The 19,668-nt window shown below is 39.7% G+C and overlaps 1 protein-coding gene and 1 pseudogene across 7 annotated transcripts in view; both read right to left on the bottom strand.

Moving 5' to 3' along the window:
* The window catches only part of UIMC1 (ubiquitin interaction motif containing 1), a 137,813-nt gene that overhangs the window by 71,042 nt on the left and 47,103 nt on the right, over window positions 1-19,668 (bottom strand).
* The window catches only part of LOC132345729 (selenide, water dikinase 1-like), a 28,013-nt pseudogene continuing 8,345 nt past the window's right edge, over window positions 1-19,668 (bottom strand).

Raw genomic sequence — 19,668 nt, forward strand, 5'->3', positions numbered from 1 at the left:
AAGACAGGGAAAAGAGAGACAGTGACACTACAAACATTAAATAAGTGTGTACACAAGAAACAGAATTATTAAACTTTTCAAGAGAAGACACTAAAGACCACTTAGTACAATTTTGCGAATAAGGAAAGCTCCAAAAGGTAAGGTACAGGTAAAAATCAGTAGCAGCAGCTATAAGAGTCCAGGATTAACGAAACTGTGAGCTCCTATGAAGGCAGAGTTTCTGCCTACTTTTCTTCACTGTTGTATCTTCAGCACAAGAGAAGAGTACCTGGCTCCTGACAGGTAATATCTGGTGAATGAATAAGAGGAACTAACTCCCAATCCAGGGTTTTTCAATACCTATCACTTCATACTGACACATATTTGCTTTATGCTCAACATCAAGCCAGAGTAATTTTACTTTTCAGAATCTTCTGATTTATCCAATAGAAAAGAACATCTCTAAAGACCAGAGTGTCATCTGCAAACAGCATTTCCCATTAAAAGCAACTGGGGTACCCTGGAGAGGAATAGTTGACTGCAAGTCTGGAGAATGAAACATATTAATAGAAGATGAATTAGAATATCTGTCATATTTATGAGCAAAGAATCTACCAGATACTACTCGGGTCATATCAAAAGAACTTAAGACCCAACTTAAAAAGGTTCTCAATGGCCAAAAATGAGACCACTGAACATCAACAAGGATAATGAATACAATGAATTAAAACATACTAAATAAGTTTAACTGGAGAAGGGAATTGGCAACCCACTCCAGTATTCTTCCCTGGAGAAGTCCACGGACAGAGGAGCTTGGAAGGCTACAGTCTATGGGGTCACAAAGAGTTAGACACAACTGAGTGACTAACACACAAATAAGTTTAAATCTATAAGTTCATAATAGTACTTAAAAAAAACTAGTCACTGTTGAAGAATGTTAACAATATGTTATTCAATCAACAATGAATCAATTATTTTGAAAACTGGAAAAAAAAAAGGATAGAGAATCAAGCTTTTGTCCTATTCTTCCAATATAAGCTATACTACTAGATAACCAAATAGATGAAAAGAAGCTTTTCTTTAAAGAGTTGTAAGATGGTGTGGAGAAAAGGGAACCCTCTTGCACTGTTGGTGGGAATGTAAATTGATACAGCCACTACGAAGAACAGTATGGAGATTCCCCAATAAACTAGAAATAAAACTACCATACTACCCAGCAATCCCACAACTGGGCATATACCCTGAGAAAAATCATTCTAAAAGGCACATGTACCCCAATGTTCATTGCAACACTATTTGCAATAGCCAGGACACAAAAGCAACCTAGATGTCCATCGACAGATGAATGGATAAAGTTGTGGTATATATGTGTGTGTGGTATATATATATATAACGGGCTTCCCTTGTGACTCAGCTGGTAAAGAATCTGCCTGCAATGCGGGAGACATGGGTTTGATCCCTGGATTGGGAAGATCCCCTGGAGAAGGAAATGGTTAACCACTCCAGTTTTCTGGCCTGGAGAATCCCATGGACTTTATAGTCCATGGAGTCACAAAGAGTTGGACACAACTGAGTGACTTTCACTCTCACCTATATATAATTGAGTATTATTCAGCCATAAAAAGGAACAAAGTCAGTTGTAGTGAGGTGGATGAACCTAGAGCCTGTTATGCAGGATGAAGTATGTCAGCAAAATAAAAACAAATATTCTATATTAACACATACATATGGAATCTAGAAAAATGGTACTGATTAACCTATTTGTAGACCAGCAATAGAGATGCAGACATAGAGAAAAGACTTGTTAGACACAGTGAGGGAAGGAGAGGGTAGAACGAATTGAGAGTAGCATTGAAACATACACATTACCATATGTAAAACAGATAACCATTGGGAATATGCTATATGATGCAGGGAGCTCGACCCAGTGCTCTGTGACAACCTAGAGAGGTGGGATGCCGGGGGGTGTGGCGGGGTGGGTAGTGGAGGGAGATGGGAGGGAGGTTCCAAAGGGAGAGGACATATGCATACCTGTGGCTGATTCATGCTGATGTATGGCAAAACCAATACAACATTGTAAAGCAATTATCCTCCAATTAAAAATAAATAAATTAAAAAAAAATACTTCAAAAGAAAATTATTCTAGCCAATAAATATAAAAAAGAATATTGCCATTTTGTATAATGCTTATGGACAAGATTCTGGCAGTGACTAACAAACTACACATATGACCCAGCAATCCCAATTCGAGCAATGTACTCTAACGATGTATTTTCAATTAAAAAAAAAATAAATATACACAAGACAGCATATTTAAAAAACAAAGACATCACTGTGCTGACAAAGGTCTGCAGTCAAAGCTATGGTTTTTCCAGTAGTGAGAGGGTAACAGGCAGGAAGGCCAAGGGTCTCCAAATGGAGGAAATAGGCTGCAAGTCTTAGACATTTTTTATCTCTTTTTTAAGCAGCAGGAGGAAACAAACCACAAGTGTCAGATTTTTTACCCTTCTCTATACAAATTTAAAAGGTTTTCCTTAAAATTCTGTGTTGCCATGACGACACCTGGTTCCACTTGAACTTAACTTTTCTCAAACCTTAAGCTAACCAATGCGTTTTTCTTATGGAAATGGTTTTCTTAAGCTATGTTAATGAACTATGTATTTACACTAGACTCTGTCTCTCTTGAAGTCTGTTCTGCTTAAGACTCAGATCACACTAGGACCACAGCCTTGTCTAACTCAATGAAACTAAGCCATGCCTGTGGGGCCACCCAAGACAGGCGGGTCATGGTGGAGAGGTCTGACAGAATGTGGTCCACTGGAGAAGGGAATGGCAAACCACTTCAGTATTCTTGCCTTGAGAACCCCATGTTATATCTACTACTGTATGCAGGAATCCCTCAGAAGAAATGGAGTAGCCATCATGGTCAACAAAAGAGTACGAAATGCAGTACTTGGATGCAATCTCAAAAATGACAGAATGATCTCTGTTCGTTTCCAAGGCAAACCATTCAGTATCACAGTAATCCAAGTCTATGTCCCAACCAATAATGCTGAAGTTGAACAGTTCTATGAAGACCTACAAGACCTTTATGAAGACCTACAACACCCAAAAAAGATGTCAAATTTGGAAAACTCAGCAGTGGCCACAGGACTGGAAAAGGTCAGTTTTCATTCCAATCCCAAACAAAGGCAATGCCAAAGAATGCTCAAACTACCACACAATTGCACTCATCTCACACGGTAGTAAAGTAATGCTCAAAATTGTCCAGGTCAGGCTTCAGCAATACGTGAACCGTGAACTTCCTGATGTTCAAGCTGGTTTTAGAAAAGGCAGAGGAACCAGAGATCAAATTGCCAACATCCGCTGGATCATCAAAAAAGCAAGAGAGTTCCAGAAAAACATCTATTTCTGCTTTATTGACTATGCCAAAGCCTTTGACTGTGTGGATCACAATAAACTGTGGACAATTCTGAAAGAGATGGGAATGCCAGACCACCTGACCTGCCTCTTGAGAAACCTATATGCAGGTCAGGAAGCAACAGTTAGTACTGGACATGGAACAACACACTGGTTCCAGATCTGGAAAGGAGTACGTCAAGGCTGTATATTGTCACCCTGCTTATTTAACTTATATGCAGAGTACATCATGAGAAATGCTGGGCTGGAAGAAGCACAAGCTGGAATCAAGACTGCCGGGAGAAATATCAATAACCTCAGATATGCAGATGACACCACCCTTATGGCAGAAAGTGAAGAGGAACTAAAGAGCCTCTTGATGAAGGTGAAAGAGGAGAGTGAAAAAGTTGGCTTAAAACTCAACATTCAGAAAACGAAGATCATGGCATCTGGTCCCATCACTTCATGGCAAATAGATGGGGAAACAGTGGCAACAGTGTCAGACTTTATTTTTGGGGGCTCCAAAATCACTGCAGATGGTTGACTGCAGCCATGAAATTAAAAGATGCTTGCTCCTTGGAAGAAAAGTTATGACCAACCTAGACAGCATATTGAAAAGCAGAGACATTACTTTGCCAACAAGGTCCATCTAGTCAAGGCTATGGTTTTTCCAGTGGTCATGTATGGATGTGAGAGTTGGACTGTGAAGAAAGCTGAGCGCTGAAGAACTGATGCTTTTGAACTGTGGTGTTGGAGAAGACTCTTAGAGTCCCTTGGACTGCAAGGAGATCCAACCAGTCCATTCTGAAGGAGACCAGCCCTGGGATTTCTTTGGAAGGAATGATGCTAAACCTGAAATTCCAGTACTTTGGCCACCTCACGCGAAGAGTTGACTCATTGGAAAAGACTCTGATGCTGGGAGGGATTGGGGGCAGGAGGAGAAGGGGACGACAGAGGATGAGATGGCTGGATGGCATCACTGACTTGATGGACGTGAGTCTGAGTGAACTCCAGGAGTTGGTGATGGACAGGGAGGCCTGGCGTGCTGCGATTCATGGGGTCGCAAAGAGTTGGACACGACTGAGCAACTGAACTGAACTGAACTGAAGGGCTTAACAAACCTGTATGTTTTACTCATACACTATTTTCTTAATCTATGTTAATGAAACTATATATTTATGTGCAAACCTGCCTTTCTTCAAGATTCATGTCAATCGTTTTATGGCCCAGGATGACTCACCTGGTGCCAATATTATCTCAACATGCATGTTGTGGGTGAGAGGGCTAGTACCACTCTGAGACATCTCCTTTCTCTAATTAACAGCTGGCTGATAGGTATATAACATACTGCTAAAGGCTAGCAGGGGGGCACTCTTTCTGCCCCCTTCTGATGTCTATGTCAGAAGCTTTATCCATCTCTTTCATACTTTAATAAAACTTTATCACGCAAAAGTTCTGAGTGATCAAGCTTTGTCACTGGCCCCAGATTGAATTCCTCTCCTCTGGAGGCCAAGAATCCCGACGTCTTCCATGGCCTAGCAACAACCTTTCATCTTGGGGCTCGTCTGGGACCCCTCATGCCAGAGGCAAGAACCGTAACCTGTAGAGCAACCAGCCTGCTTCAGCAGTCATGTACAGATGTGAGAGTTGGACCATAAAGAAGGCTGAGCACCGAAGAACTGATGCTTTCAAATTTTGGTGCTGGAGAAGACTCTTGAGAGTCCTTTGAACTGCAAAGAGGCCAAACCAGTCAATCCTAAAGGAAATCAACCCTGAATATTCATGGAAGGACTGATGCTAAAGCTGAAGCTCCAATATTTTGGCCACCTGATGTGAAGAGCCAACTCATTGAAAAAGACTTTGATGCTGGGAAAGATTGAAGGCAAAAGCAGAAGAGGGTGACAGAGGATGAGACGGTTAGATAGCATCACCAGTTCAATGGACATGAATTTGAGCAAACTCCAGGAGACAGTGAAGGACACAGGAGCCTGGCATGCTGTAGTCTATAGGGCTGCAAATAGTTGGACACAACTTAGCGACTGAACAATGACAACAAAACCAAATATGTACTACATTTTTCACTGCAGCATTGTTTGAATTTGCAAAACAATGGAATCCACGTAATGACCATCACAGGACACTGCTTGAATAAATTTTGGTATTCATACATAAAACTGTAAAAAGAATAAGGAAGGTATCTATGCTCTAGGAATAGAATGATTGTAAAGATACAGTATCAAGCTAAAAAAAAGAAGCAAAACACAAAAGATTATATAGTATGCTAATTTTTGCCAAGAGTGACACAAGAAAGATGAATTAGAAACTAATTCAAATGGTTATATACAGGTAGTTGGGTACAAAGTGGGAGGGATAAGGGAGGGAGTGACATTTCTTGGACTATACCTTTTGGTATATCTTTGACTTAATCGGGTAAATGTTAAACCTGTTTTTAAAGTGTAAAATAAAATCAGTAAGGATAAGGGACCCCTAAGATTAAATTCCCAAAATAAAAAAATGCACCCAAATAAATTTAAAGTGATCTTAATGAGAATGAAAACAGATCAGAATTAACCAGTGAATGAATGTCAGATGGCCTTAGATTTTCTTTATAGAGAGGTTTTTTAACTATAAATTCAAATTCTTTAATAGATATACGGCTATTCAGATGTTCTCTGTTTTCTGTGTCAGTTTTCATAAATTATGTTTTTCAGTGATTTTTTTAATTTGTTCAATTAAGTCAGTATTTCTCAGTCCTTTTTTCATTACTATTCCCTGAAGAATACTTTCCAGACTTTTTTTTCCTAATCAAAATCTATGGAAGTACATAATGCAATGTTTACAGGGATATGAATAGCTTTACATGATCATATAAAAAAGAAGAAAAATTTAAAATCAGAGATCTAAGCTTTTCTTTAATAAGCTAAACAATGAAGAGCAAAATTAACCCAAAGTAAGAAGAAAGTAATATAAAGAGCAGATATCAATGAAATAGAAGATTGAATACAACACAGAAAATAAAAATTAATAACAAAACTTGGTTCCATGAAAAGGTCAATAAAATTTATAAATCTCTGATTAGACTGATCAAGAAGAAAAAGAAAACATGTAAGTTAACAATACAGGAATAAGAGGGGATATATCACTACAGATTCTACAATCATGAAAAGAACAACAGAATACCATGGACAATTTTATGCCAATAAATTTGACAAACAAACATGCATTCTCAACTGGCATGATATCATCTCCAAGTGGACAAAAATTGGTTCTTGGAAGTCCAAGAAATCTTAACTTTCTTTATATATAAAACACAGGTGTATAAGTTGGTACATAAATAGGATATATAGCATTATCTAAGACGCTTACTCCTTGGAAGGAAAGTTATGACCAACCTAGATAGCATATTCAAAAGCAGAGACATTACTTTGCCAACAAAGGTTCGTCTAGTCAAGGCTATGGTTTTTCCTGTGGTCATGTATGGATGTGAGAGTTGGACTGTGAAGAAGGCTGAGCGCTGAAGAACTGATGGTTTTGAACTGTGGTGTTGGAGAAGACTCTTAGAGTCCCTTGGACTGCAAGGAGATCCAACCAGTCCATTCTGAAGGAGATCAGCCCTGGGATTTCTTTGGAAGGACTGATGCTAAACCTGAAATTCCAGTACTTTGGCCACCTCATGCGAAGAGTTGACTCATTGGAAAAGACTCTGATGCTGGGAGGGATTGGGGGCAGGAGGAGAAGGGGACGACAGAGGATGAGATGGCTGGATGGCATCACTGACTCGATGGACGTGAGTCTGAGTGAACTCCAGGAGTTGGTGATGGACAGGGAGGCCTGGCATGCTGTGATTCATGGGGTCGCAAAGAGTCGGACACGACTGAGCAACTGAACTGAACTGAACTGATGGCATTAAAATTTCACGGGGACAGTGGTGGCTAGGAAAAAAAAAGCCTAAAAAGGATCCTTCAGGGAACAGTAATGAAAAAAGGACTGAGAAACACTGACTTAACTGAAACAAAACAAACAAAAAAAAAATCACTGAAAAACATAAATTACGAAAACTGACACAGAAGAAAAAGAGTATCTGAACAGCCTTATACCTACTAAAGAATATGAATCTGTAACTAAAAACCTCTCCATAAAGAAAATCCAAAGCCATCTGACATTCATCACTGGTGAATTCTAACAAAAACTAAAGAAAAAATAATAGCAACATAATTCAGAAAATAAGATATCAAGTCTCCCCAAATTGATTCAACACAATCCCAACGAAAATCCAAACAAGTTCATTAAACGTAATGTAATAAAAAATTCAGAAATAGATGCACAAATTTTTTTCAATTGATTTCTACCAACAAGCCTTTTCAACAAATGGTACCAGAACAACAGGATATCCATAAGGAAAAAAAAATGAAACCTTAACCCTTATCTCACACTATAGACAAAAATTAACTCAAAATGGAATACATATCTAGATATAAAAGCTAAAACTATAAAAATCCTAGAAGAAAACACAGGTGAAAATCTTTGTAACTGAGGGATAGTCAAATTTTGTTTACATATGACACAGAAAGAAAAAAGTAAATATAAAACTTCTCTTTGTTACAAAAATAAAAAGTACAAAAATAGTTTTTAATTTAAAAAAATTTTAAGTAAAAAAGAAAGAAAAGAAAAAGGTAAGTCACAAAATGGGAGAACATATTCACAATATATATAATCTGACAAAAGACTTGTATCCAAAGTATATGAAATACCTATACTTCATAGTAAGAAAACAAGCCATCTAATTTTATCAATAATGAACAACAGATCTGAAAATTTTGGAATAATCATTAAGCATAAGAAAAGATCATTAATCATGAGGAAAAGGCAAGTTAAAATGAGCTACCACTATATATCAATAGAATGGATAAAATGGAAAAGACTGACATTCTTACAACATGATTATTCATTCTTAATGAAGTCACTAAGTCATCAAGAAAATATTGATGTTGATCATATCCTCTGTGTTCAATTTAAGAGAAGGAAAACCATGTAATAATGCAAAATGAGTTCTTTGTAATATTCAGTCTTTTAAAATATCTTGTATTCCCTAATTAAGAGTCCCTTGGACAGCAAGGAGATCAAACCAGTTAATCTTAAAGGAAATCAACCCTGAGTACTCATTAGAAGGACTAATGCTGAAGTTGAAGCTCCAGTATTTTGGTCACCTGATGCAAATAGAAGACTCATTGGAAAAGTCCCAGATGCTGGGAAAGACAGAGGGCAGAAGAAGAAGGAGTCAGATAATGAGATGGCTGGATGTCATCACTGATACAATGGACATGAACTTGGGCAAACTTCAGGAGATGGTGAGGGACAGGGAAGTATGGTGTGCTGCAGTCCATGAGGTCACAAAGAGTCAAACACGACTAAAGGACTGAACAACATATTTCCTAAAGATTCTGGAGAGATGCAGGCTTTGCTATTACATTAACATGAAAATAAGAACTTAGTAAGGATTCTGTTCTCAACTACATAGACAGGAAACTCCACAGCCAGACTGAGGAAGGAAATGAAAGTCCCTCAGTCACGTCTGACTCTTTGCGACCCCAAGGACTGTATGTAGCCTGCCAGGCTCCTCTATCCATGGAATTCTCCAGGCAATTCTATTGGAGTGGGTTGCCGTTCTCTTCTCCAGGGGATCTTCCCAACCCAGGGATCAAACCCAGGTCTCCCACATTGCAGGCACATTCCTTACCATCTGAGCCACCAGGGAAGCCCCCACAGCCAGACTACCTGGGTTTAATTCTTGATTTCATGCTTTTTTAATTGTAAAATTTCGAGCAGGTTATTTATCCTCTAAACCTGGATACTGGTGCTAGTCTGTGATAATCTCCCTCCCTTTTTTTTCTTTGTGTCTTTTAATCCGCATGACCATATATCTAGAGTAAATATAAACATACTCTTAACATTAGAATTCTCATATAAATACTATGATTTAATAATACTTGTTTTACTTCACACACAAGAAAAACAGAGGTAATAGTATTTAAGTCTGTTACGATGGTTAAATAATACATGAAAAATATTTAGAATAGTACCTGGCACATAACAAGTGTCTAATAACTGTTTATTATTACTCTCAATTAACAAATTATTTACTGTTATTACATTTTATTTAAAGAAATCCAAAACTTCAGATTATTGTTTTTCACTAACAATAACACCTGTCTTCCCAGGTGGCTCAGTGGTAAAGAATCCTCCTGCCAATGCAGGAAATGCAGGTTTGATTCCTGGGTCAAGAAGATGCCCTAGAGAAGGAAATAGCAACCCACTCCAGGATTCTTGCCTGGAAGATCCCAAGGACACAGGAGCCTGTCGGGCTACAGTCCATGGGGTCACAAAAGAGTCAGATACAACTAGCAAGTGAACAACAAACAATAACATACAAGCACATAATCTGACAAAGCCACCACTACATATTTACTCTAACCACAATCAGAATTAAAAGGACATTCTTATTCACTAGTTACTGACTCTTAGTTTTTATATAACCATGATCTGAGACTAAAGTCTAATAAACATCACTACTGACTAGGACATATTTTACCTAACCTCTCTACAATATAAGAACCCAACCATTAGAAGAAAGGGAGAAACAAACTGGAATTCCAGCCAGGAGGAAATGTCAGCAAGTGTCAACATTAGAATCTCTAACTGAATTGGCTCAACTAGCTTATCAAATGATTCTGATTATGTTCTTCAAAATTTATGATCTCCCAACATTCAGGTTCAGAGAAGGCAACGGCACCTCACTCCAGTACTCTTGCCTGGAAAATCCCATGGGTGGAGGAGCCTGGAAGGCTGCAGTCCAGGGGTTGCTAAGAATTGGACACGACTGAGCGACTTCACTTTCACTTTTCACTTTCATGCATTGGAGAAGGAAATGGCAACCCACTCCAGTGTTCTTGCCTGGAGAATCCCAGGGACTGCGGAGCCTGGTGGGCTGCTGTCTATGGGGTCGCACAGAGTCAGACACAACTAAAACGACTTAGCAGCAGCAACAGCAACATTGAGGTTGGCCCACTGAGATGTGTAAACAGGCTGTTAACAATCCAAACAATCCAGAACACAAAAATAGATATAACCTGTAAAAGTTGTGGTTATTTAAAAAGGTTGAGGGGCTTCCTGTGGTCCAATGGTTAAGAATTCACCTTCCAATGCAGGAAATGGGGGTTTGATCCCTGGTTGGGGAAGTAAGATCCCACACGCCACAGGGCAACAACTCCATGTGCCACAACCACTGAGCCTGCGTGCTCTAGAGTCCATACAACAAAATTACAGAAGCCCACGCACTGCAATGAAGACCCAGCACAGCCTAAATAAGTAAGTAAACCGAGAGAACAGAACAAATGTTCTGACATAGCACATTTCATGCAACAACAAAAGATAAATTATCTTCCTGCCCAAATCTTTTCCTAAGAACTTTTTTTTGCAAAACAGACATAGCTCTGCAACTGTGATAAACTTAATATATCTACATGTTGCCAGTTACAAGTTTATAAAACACTTTTGAAAGCATCAAGACACTGTGTAGGCACCTGTATACATGTACATTCTCAAACAAAGTGATACCACTTCTGGGAGTTTATCCTGAACAATCACTGAAAAGAAAAACTGTGTTATACACAAAAAGATGTTCATTACACTAGAACCTGGGCTTCCTTGGTGGCTCAGTGGTATAAGAATGCAATGCAGGAGATCTGGGTTCAATCCCTGGGTTGGGACGATCCTGTGGAGAAATAAATAGCAACCCACTCCAGTATTCTTGCCTAGAGAATCCCATGGACAGAGGAGCACAGCAGGCTACAGTCCACAGGGTCACAAAGAGTTGGACAGGACTGAGCGGGTAATACACAAACACACACACACACACACACACACACACACTATAACCTACAAGGTGACTGACTTAAGTTTCCCAAAAACAAAGCCACTGTTAAGTTATATAAGGCATGTTAACTCAAGAGACTCATATGTTATCAAAATACTAATCATGAAGATATATAAAAATGATAAAAGTCTATAAAAGCCATATGAAAATATAATGGAAATTATAGAACCAACTTCTGATTCCACATGTAAGAAACCTGGAAGTAAGTCACCGCTTTGTCCTAAAGAGTAAAAAGCTATTAATAAAGCAACTGAAAAAATCAACAACTCTTCCTGGATCTGTGAGAAAGGAGGGCACAAGGCACATTGCTGCCCCCAAGACAGAGAGAGAAACAAGGGAATACAGGGGGTCATGGCTTATCAGAGCAGAGATTCAAGAGTAAAAACAACACAGAAATCAGTGCCAAGAAAACCTGAACTGTAAGGGACAAATTGCTGGAGGCTTGGTGTGGACAAGTCTGGGAGTTAAAAATTCCAGGGAAAAGGGGGCCCACCAGGTTCTCACAATAAATATAAGAGAAACTTCCTCTTAAATGTCCCAAAGACAGTAGAGGGGAGGAGCTATTTTGAAATTTATCAGGGCACTCTGTTCTTTCCAGCAAGGCTTGCCCTAGGAGAAACTAAGTAATCAGTCTAGGCTAACAGTATAACTGATGTGTGAGAAGGGACATACCAAACTCCAAGGTACTCTAGCCATCCTCTCCCACCTAAAGAGGGAGGAAAAAATTAGAAACACTTGTGAAGTTCACAGACTGAAATAGTGAGAACTAATTAGGGAACTTCCCTGGTGGCTCAGATAGTAAGGAATCTGCCTCCAAGACAGGAGACCCGGGATGGATCCCTGAATCAGGAAGATCCCCTGGAGAAGGAAATGGCAACCCACTCCAGTATTCTTGCCTGGGAAATCCCATGGACAGAGTCGGACACAACTGAGAGACTTTCACTTCACAATCAGGGAACTACAGATACTTCCCTTATTAGCCACACCTAATACCACATTACTAAAGGCCTATTTAGAGTAGTTTCTTTTACCTGATACATCGTGTCTAGCTATCAAAAAAACATTACAAGTCACACTAAAAGGCAAAAACTACGATTTGAAAAGATAGACTATGCATCAGAATCAGACATGGTGCTAATGCTGGAATTATCAGGCTAGAATTTAAAACAATTATGATTAATATAAGGGCTTTAAAGGATAAATTAGAGCACAAACAAGGTCAGATGGGAAATGTAAATAGAGAGATGGAAATCCTAAGAAAGAAACAAAAAGAAATACTAAAGATTAAAAACACTGTAACAGAAATGAAGAATGCTTTGGATGGGTTTATCAGTAGACTGTACACACCTTTAAAAAAGAACCTGAGCTTGAAGACATGTTAATTGAAACCACCAAAACTAAAACATAAAGAGAACAAAGACTGAAAAGGATAAGACAATATTCAAGGACTGTGGAAACAACTACAAAAAGAGTAATAAAAACATAATGCAACTGCCAGAAGGATGAGAAAAATAGAAGCGAAAGAATTATGTGAAATAATAATGACTCAGAATTTCCCCAAATTAAGGTCAGATACTAAACTACAGATCCAGGAAGCTTAAGGAACACTAAACCAGGAGATCCCGCAAGACAAAAGAGTAAAATAAGGAGGGCACCTTCCTCCCCACAAATACGTCAAAAACATATCTGTGTATGGAACAGCTCCTACAGAACACCTTCTGAAAGCTGGCAAGACCCCAGACTTCCAAAAAGGCAAACCAATCTCCACAGAATGAGGTAGGAGAAAAGTTGTAAGAGAAAAAAGAGACAAAGGATTTGGGATGGAGACCTACACCTTGGGGAGGGAGCCATGAAGAAGAAAAAGTTTCTGCACACTTGGAAACCCCCTCACTGCAGAGTTGGAGAAGAGCTTTGGAACCCCAGAGGGGAATGCAGCAACATGTGCTCAGAAGGCAAAATGGAAAGAAATCACCACAGAGATTGTTGCTGACCAGCACTTACCAGCCAAGATGCTGTTGGCATGCCCTGCTGCAGCCAGTATGGGCTGGGTAGAGGGCTTTGGGGGCTGGACCCTAGGTAGAGGACTGGGATTGACTGCTGTGAAGATACTCTGAAGTGGCTAGTATAACACAACTGATGGAGTCCAGGGAGTTAGGCCTGACAGAGAGACAGGAGATCATTGCTGTGGGGATCCCCAAAAACTGTGCACTCACTGACAACAGGACCCAGCCTTCAAGAGTGCCATAGGTGCGACAAGCCCCAGCTATGGACTGAGACCCCAGAGGCAGATACGCTGGCCAGCCACCACCAAAGCCGGCACAAGTGCCAGAGGTGGCACGAGCTGCAAATGCAACTTATGATCCCAGAGAGAGGCACTCAGGCCAACTGGCCACTGTCAAAGCCAGGGCAAGTGCAATAGGCAGGGAACAAACTGCGGCTGCGGTCCCAACCCCAAGGTAGCAGCTGCGACCAAGCTGTCAGCAGGCAGAGGTCACAGTCCACACTTTCCTGTGGGCTTATGTGGCTTGGCTCTAACAAGGGACACACAACCAGGGACCAACTATCCTTCAGTTCAGTTCAGTTAAGTTCAGTCACTCAGTCGTGTCCGATTCTTTGCAACCGCATGAACCGCAGCACACCAGGCCTCTCTGTCCATCACCAACTTCCAGATTCCACCCAAGCTCATGTCCATCAAGTCGGTGATGTCATCTAATCATTTCATCCTCTGTCGTCCCGTTCTCCTCCTGCCTTCAATCTTTCCCAGAATCAGGGTCTTTTCAAGTGAGTCAGCTCTTCGCATCAGGTGGCCGAAGTATTGGAGTTTCAGCTTCAACATCAGTCCTTCCAATGAACACCCAGGACTGATCTCCTTTAGGATAGACTGATTGGATCTCCTTGCAGTCCAAGGGACTCTCAATAGTCTTCTCCAACACCACAATTCAAAAGCATCAATTCTTTGGCACTCAGCTTTCTTTATAGTCCAACTCCTACATCCATACATGACCACTGGAAAAACCATAGCCTTGACTAGACGGACCTTTGTTGACAAAGTAATGTCTCTGCCTTTCAACATGCTGTCTAGGTTGGTCATAACTTTCCTTCCAAGGAGTAAGCGTCTTTTAATTTCATGGCTGCAATCACCACCCACAGTGATTTTGGAGCCCAGAAAAATAAAGTCAGCCACTGTTTCCACTGTTTCCCCAATCTATTTCCCATGAAGTGATGGGACCAGATGCCATGATCTTTGTTTTCTGAATGTTGAGCTTTAAGCCAACTTTTTCACTCTCCTCTTTCACTTTCATCAAGAGGCTCTTTAGTTTCTCTTCACTTTCTGCCATGAGGGTGGTGTCATCTGCATATCTGAGGTTATTGATATTTCTCCCGGCAATCTTGATTCCAGCTTGTGCTTCTTCCAGTCCAGTGTTTCTCATGATGTACTCTGCATATAATTTAAATAAGCAGGGTGACAATATACAGCCTTGACGTACTCCTTTCCAGATCTGGAACCAGTCTGTTGTTCCATGTCCAGTTCTAACTGTTGCTTCCTGACCTGCATACAGGTTTCTCAAGAGGCAGGTCAGGTGGTCTGGCATTCCCATCTCTTTCAGAATTGTCCACAGTTTATTGTGATCCACACAGTCAAAGGCTTTGGAATAGTCAATAAAGCAGAAATAGATGTTTTTCTGGAACTCTCTTGCTTTTTTGATGATCCAGCGGATGTTGGCAATTTGATCTCTGGTTCCTCTGCCTTTTCTAAAACCAGCTTGAACATCAGGAAGTTCACGGTTCACGTATTGCTGAAGCCTGGCTTGGAGAATTTTAAGCATTGCTTTACTAGTATGTGAGATGAGTGCAACTGTGCGGTAGTTTGAGCATTCTTTGGCATTACCTTTCTTTGGGACTGGAATGAAAACTGACCTTTTCCAGTCCTGTGGCCACTGCTGAGTTTTCCAAATTTGCTGGCATGTTGAGTGCAGCACTTTCACAGCATCATCTTTCAGGATTTGAAATAGCTCAACTGGAATTCCATCACCTCCACTAGCTTTGTTTGTAGTGATGCTTCCTAAGGCCCACTTGGCTTCACATTCTAGGATGTCTGGCCCTAGGGGAGTGTATGAACCACCTCAGACTATAGCAACTTCTCACAGGCCTCTGCTGAAGCAGGTACTCCCCACACACCCCAATAGTGTCTGCCATACCCCTCCATCTCCCCAGCCTGACTGAGAGATGAGCCATAATAAGATGCTATTTTCACCCCCTCTTGTCTTGGCAGGGAACAGACACCAGAGGGTTGCCTACAAGCAGCTGTTACTGGTATTCAGTCACTAAGTTGTGTCTGACTCTTTGTGAATCCATGGACTGTAGCATGCCAGGCTCCTCTGTCCTCCACTATATCCTGGAGTTTGCTCAAATTCATGTCCATTGAGTCAGTGATGTTATCTAACCATCTCATACTCTGTTGCCCCTTCTCCTCTTGCCTTCAATCTTTCCCAGCACCAAGTCTTTTCCAATGGATTGTTTCTTCTCATCAGGTGGCCAAAGTATTGAAGCTTCAACAGAGGTGGGACCAAAACCAAAGCTAAGCTCCAGGGACTATGTGAACAAAGAGGAAGGGAAGGCACTCTTGCAGCTACAGGTGCAGCAGATTAAATATCTGCTATCAGCCTGAGACTGTAGACTTTGGAGCAATGTATGTCAATAAAATGGACAATCTGGAAGAAATGGACAAATTCTTAGAAAAGTATAACCTTCCAAGACTGAACCAGGAAGAAACAGGAAATATGAACAGACCAATCACAGGCACTGAAATCAAAACTACAATCAAAAATCTTCCAACAAACAAAAGCCCAGGACCAGACCAGATGGCTTCACAGGTGAATTCTACTGAACATTTAGAGAAGAGTTAACATCTATCCTCCTCAAATTCTTCCAGAACACTGTAGAGGAAGAGAAACTCCCAAACTCATTCTATAAGGCCACCATCACCCTGATACCAAAACCAGATGAAGACATTACAAAAAAAGACAATTACAGGCCAATATCACTGACGAACACAGATGAAAAAATTCAAAACAAAATTTTAGCAAACAGAACCCAACAACATATTAAAAGGATCATACACCATGATCAAGTGGGGTTTATCCCGGGGCTTCTCCAATATACACAAGTCAATGTGATACACCATATTAACAAACTGAAAGATAAAAAGTATACCATCATCTCAATAGATACAGAGAAAGCTTTTGACAAAATTCAACACTCATTTATAATTAAAAACTCTCCAGAAAGTAGGCACAGAAGGAACCTACCTAAACATAATAAAGGCCATATACAACAAACCCACAGAAAACATTCTCACTGTTCAAAAACTAAAAGTATTTTCACTAAAATCAGGAACAAGACAAGGGTAATCACTCTCACCATTATTATTCAATATAGTTTTGGAAGTCCCAGTAACAACAATCAGAAAAATAAATAAAAAACATCTAGATTGGAGAAGTTAAAGTAAAACTCTCACTATTTGCAGATGACATGATATTATACATAGAAAACCCTAAAGACGCCACCAGAAAATTACTAGAGCTAATCAATGAATATAGTAAAGTCACAAGATATCAAACACACAGAAATCCCTTGCATTCCTATACACTAACAATAAAAAATAAGAAAGAGAAATTAAACAATTCCATTAACTATTGCAACAAAAAGAATAAAATACCTAAGAGTAAACTTACCTAAAGAGACAAAAGACCTCTATGCATAAAACTATAAGACATGATGAAAGAAATCAAAGATGACACAAACAAATAGAGAGATATAACATGTTCTTGGATTGGAAGAATTAATATTACGATAACACTACCCAAAGCAATCTACAGATTCAATGCAATCCCTATCCAACTACCAATGACATTTTTCACAGAACTAGAACAGAAAATTTCACAATCTGTATGGAAACACAAAAGACCCCAAACAGCCAAAGCAGTCTTGAGAAAAACATACCTGGAGAAATCAACTTTCCTGCCTTCAGACTATACTACAAAGCTACAGTCATCAATACAGTATGCTATTGGCACAAAAGCAGAAATATAGACCAATGGAACAAGATAAAAAGCCCAGAGATAAACCCACACACCTATGGGCACCTTATCTTTAACAAAGGAAGCAGGAATATATACAATGGAGAAAAGACAGTCTCTTCAATAAGTGGTGCTGGGAAAACTGGACAGCTACATGTAAAAGAATGAAACTAGAACACTTCCTAATATCATACACAAAATAAACTCAAAATGGATCAAAGATTTAAATGTAAGGCCAGAAACTATAAAGTTCTCAGAGGAAAACATAGGCAGTATAGTCTTCAACACAAATTATAGCAAGATCCTATTTGACCTACCTCCTAGAGTAATGGAAATAAAAACAAAAATAACCAATGAGACCTAATTAAAATTAAAAGCTTTTGCACAAGAAAGGAAAGATTAAACAATTTTAAAAGACAACCCTCAGAATGGGAGAAAATAACTGCAAATGAAGCAACTGACAAAGGATTAATCTCCAAAATATATATGCAACTCATACAGCTCAATATCAAAAAATGAACAGCCCAATCAAAAAATGAGCAGCAGAAACAGATATTTCTTCAAAGAAGACATACAGATAGCTAATAAACACATGAAAAAATTGCTCAACATCACTTAGAGAAATGCAAATCAAAACTACAATGAGGTATCACTTCATACCAGTCAGAATGACCATCAACAAAAAAACTACAAAAATAAATGCTGGAGAGGATGTGGATAAAAGGGAACCCTACTGCCCTCTTGGTGGGAATGTAAATTGATACAGCCACTATGGAGAACAGTATGGAGATTCCTTAACAAACTAGTAATAAAACTACTATATGACCCAGCGATCCCACTACTGGGCAAATACTCTGAGAAAACCACAATTCAAAATGACACAAGCACCCCAGTCTTCACTGCAGCACTACTGACAATAGCCAGGACAGGGAAGCAACCTAGATGTCCATCAACAGATGAATGGATAAATAAGTTGTGGCATATATATACAATGGCATAATACTCAGCCATAAGAAGTAATGAATTTGAGTCAGGTGTAATGAGGTGGACGAACCTAGAGCGTGTTACACAGAGTGAAGTAAGTCAGAAAGAGAAAAACTAATACTGTATATTATTAACACATATATAAGGAATCTAAAAAATAGTACTGATGAACCTTTTTATTTATTCTCTATGCAGACACAGAGAATAGTCTGGTAGACACAGAGGGGGACAGAGAGGGTAGGACAAATTGAGAAAGTATCACTGACATATATACACTATGCTTATTCACACAGTCCTGTCCAACTCTTTGCAACCCCATGGACTATAGACTGCCCAGCTCCTCTGTCCATGGGGATTCTCCAGGTGAGAATACTGGAGTGGGTTGCCATGCCCTCCTCCAAGGGATCTTCCCAACCCAGGAATGGAACCCTGGCCTCACACATTGCAGGCAGATTCTTTACCGTGTGAGCCACCAGGGAAGCCCATGAATACAGGAGTGGGTAGCCTACCCCTTTATACAATATCAAGTGTAAACAGGTACTAGCAGGAAGCAGCTCTATAACACAGGGAGCCCAGCCTAGTGCTCTGTGATAACCTATTGCGGTGGAATGGTAGGGAGAGACTCAAGACTTTTTATCAAGTCATAAAAATATGACCGATTCATGTTGATGTACGGTAGAGACCAGCACAACACTGTAAAGCCATTATCCTTCAATTAAAAAAAAAAAAAAAAACCAACCAGCAAAAATGCACCCCCAAAACTATACCAAGGCATATAGTTTTCAAACTGCTGAAAATCTAAGATAAAGTGCTGACAAAAGCCATAGGGAAAAAACATCTTACCTATACAGCACCAAAGATAAGAGTTACATCCGACTTCTCAGAAACCATTCAAGCAATAGGAAAGTAGAGTAAAATATTGTTGAAAGATGTTCTTTAGACAGAAGGAATATTATCTAGGTCAGACTCAGATCTACATTAACAAAGGAAGAATACCAAAGAAGGACTAATTGAAGACAAAGTAAAAACTTTTATTTTTCTTATTCTTTCTTTGTTCATAGTCTTTAATTGAAATGACAATAAAAGAAATAGCTATTTAAAACAAAATCACATAGCTGCTTCAGCCTAGATTAAGAAGTGGCACTGGGTGTGGGGTTCACATTCTGGGTGGGCAACTGCAACGCAACCTCAATGATCTGGGGTTTGTCTATGATCCTGGCTGTGTGGTTGCCCTTCTCCATAATCTCAATGCATACCTGTTGGCCTTCACCGTATTTCAGATCAGATCAGATC

Source organism: Bos taurus, chromosome 7 (genome assembly GCF_002263795.3).
Source record: "Bos taurus isolate L1 Dominette 01449 registration number 42190680 breed Hereford chromosome 7, ARS-UCD2.0, whole genome shotgun sequence".
NCBI lineage: Eukaryota > Metazoa > Chordata > Mammalia > Artiodactyla > Bovidae > Bos > Bos taurus.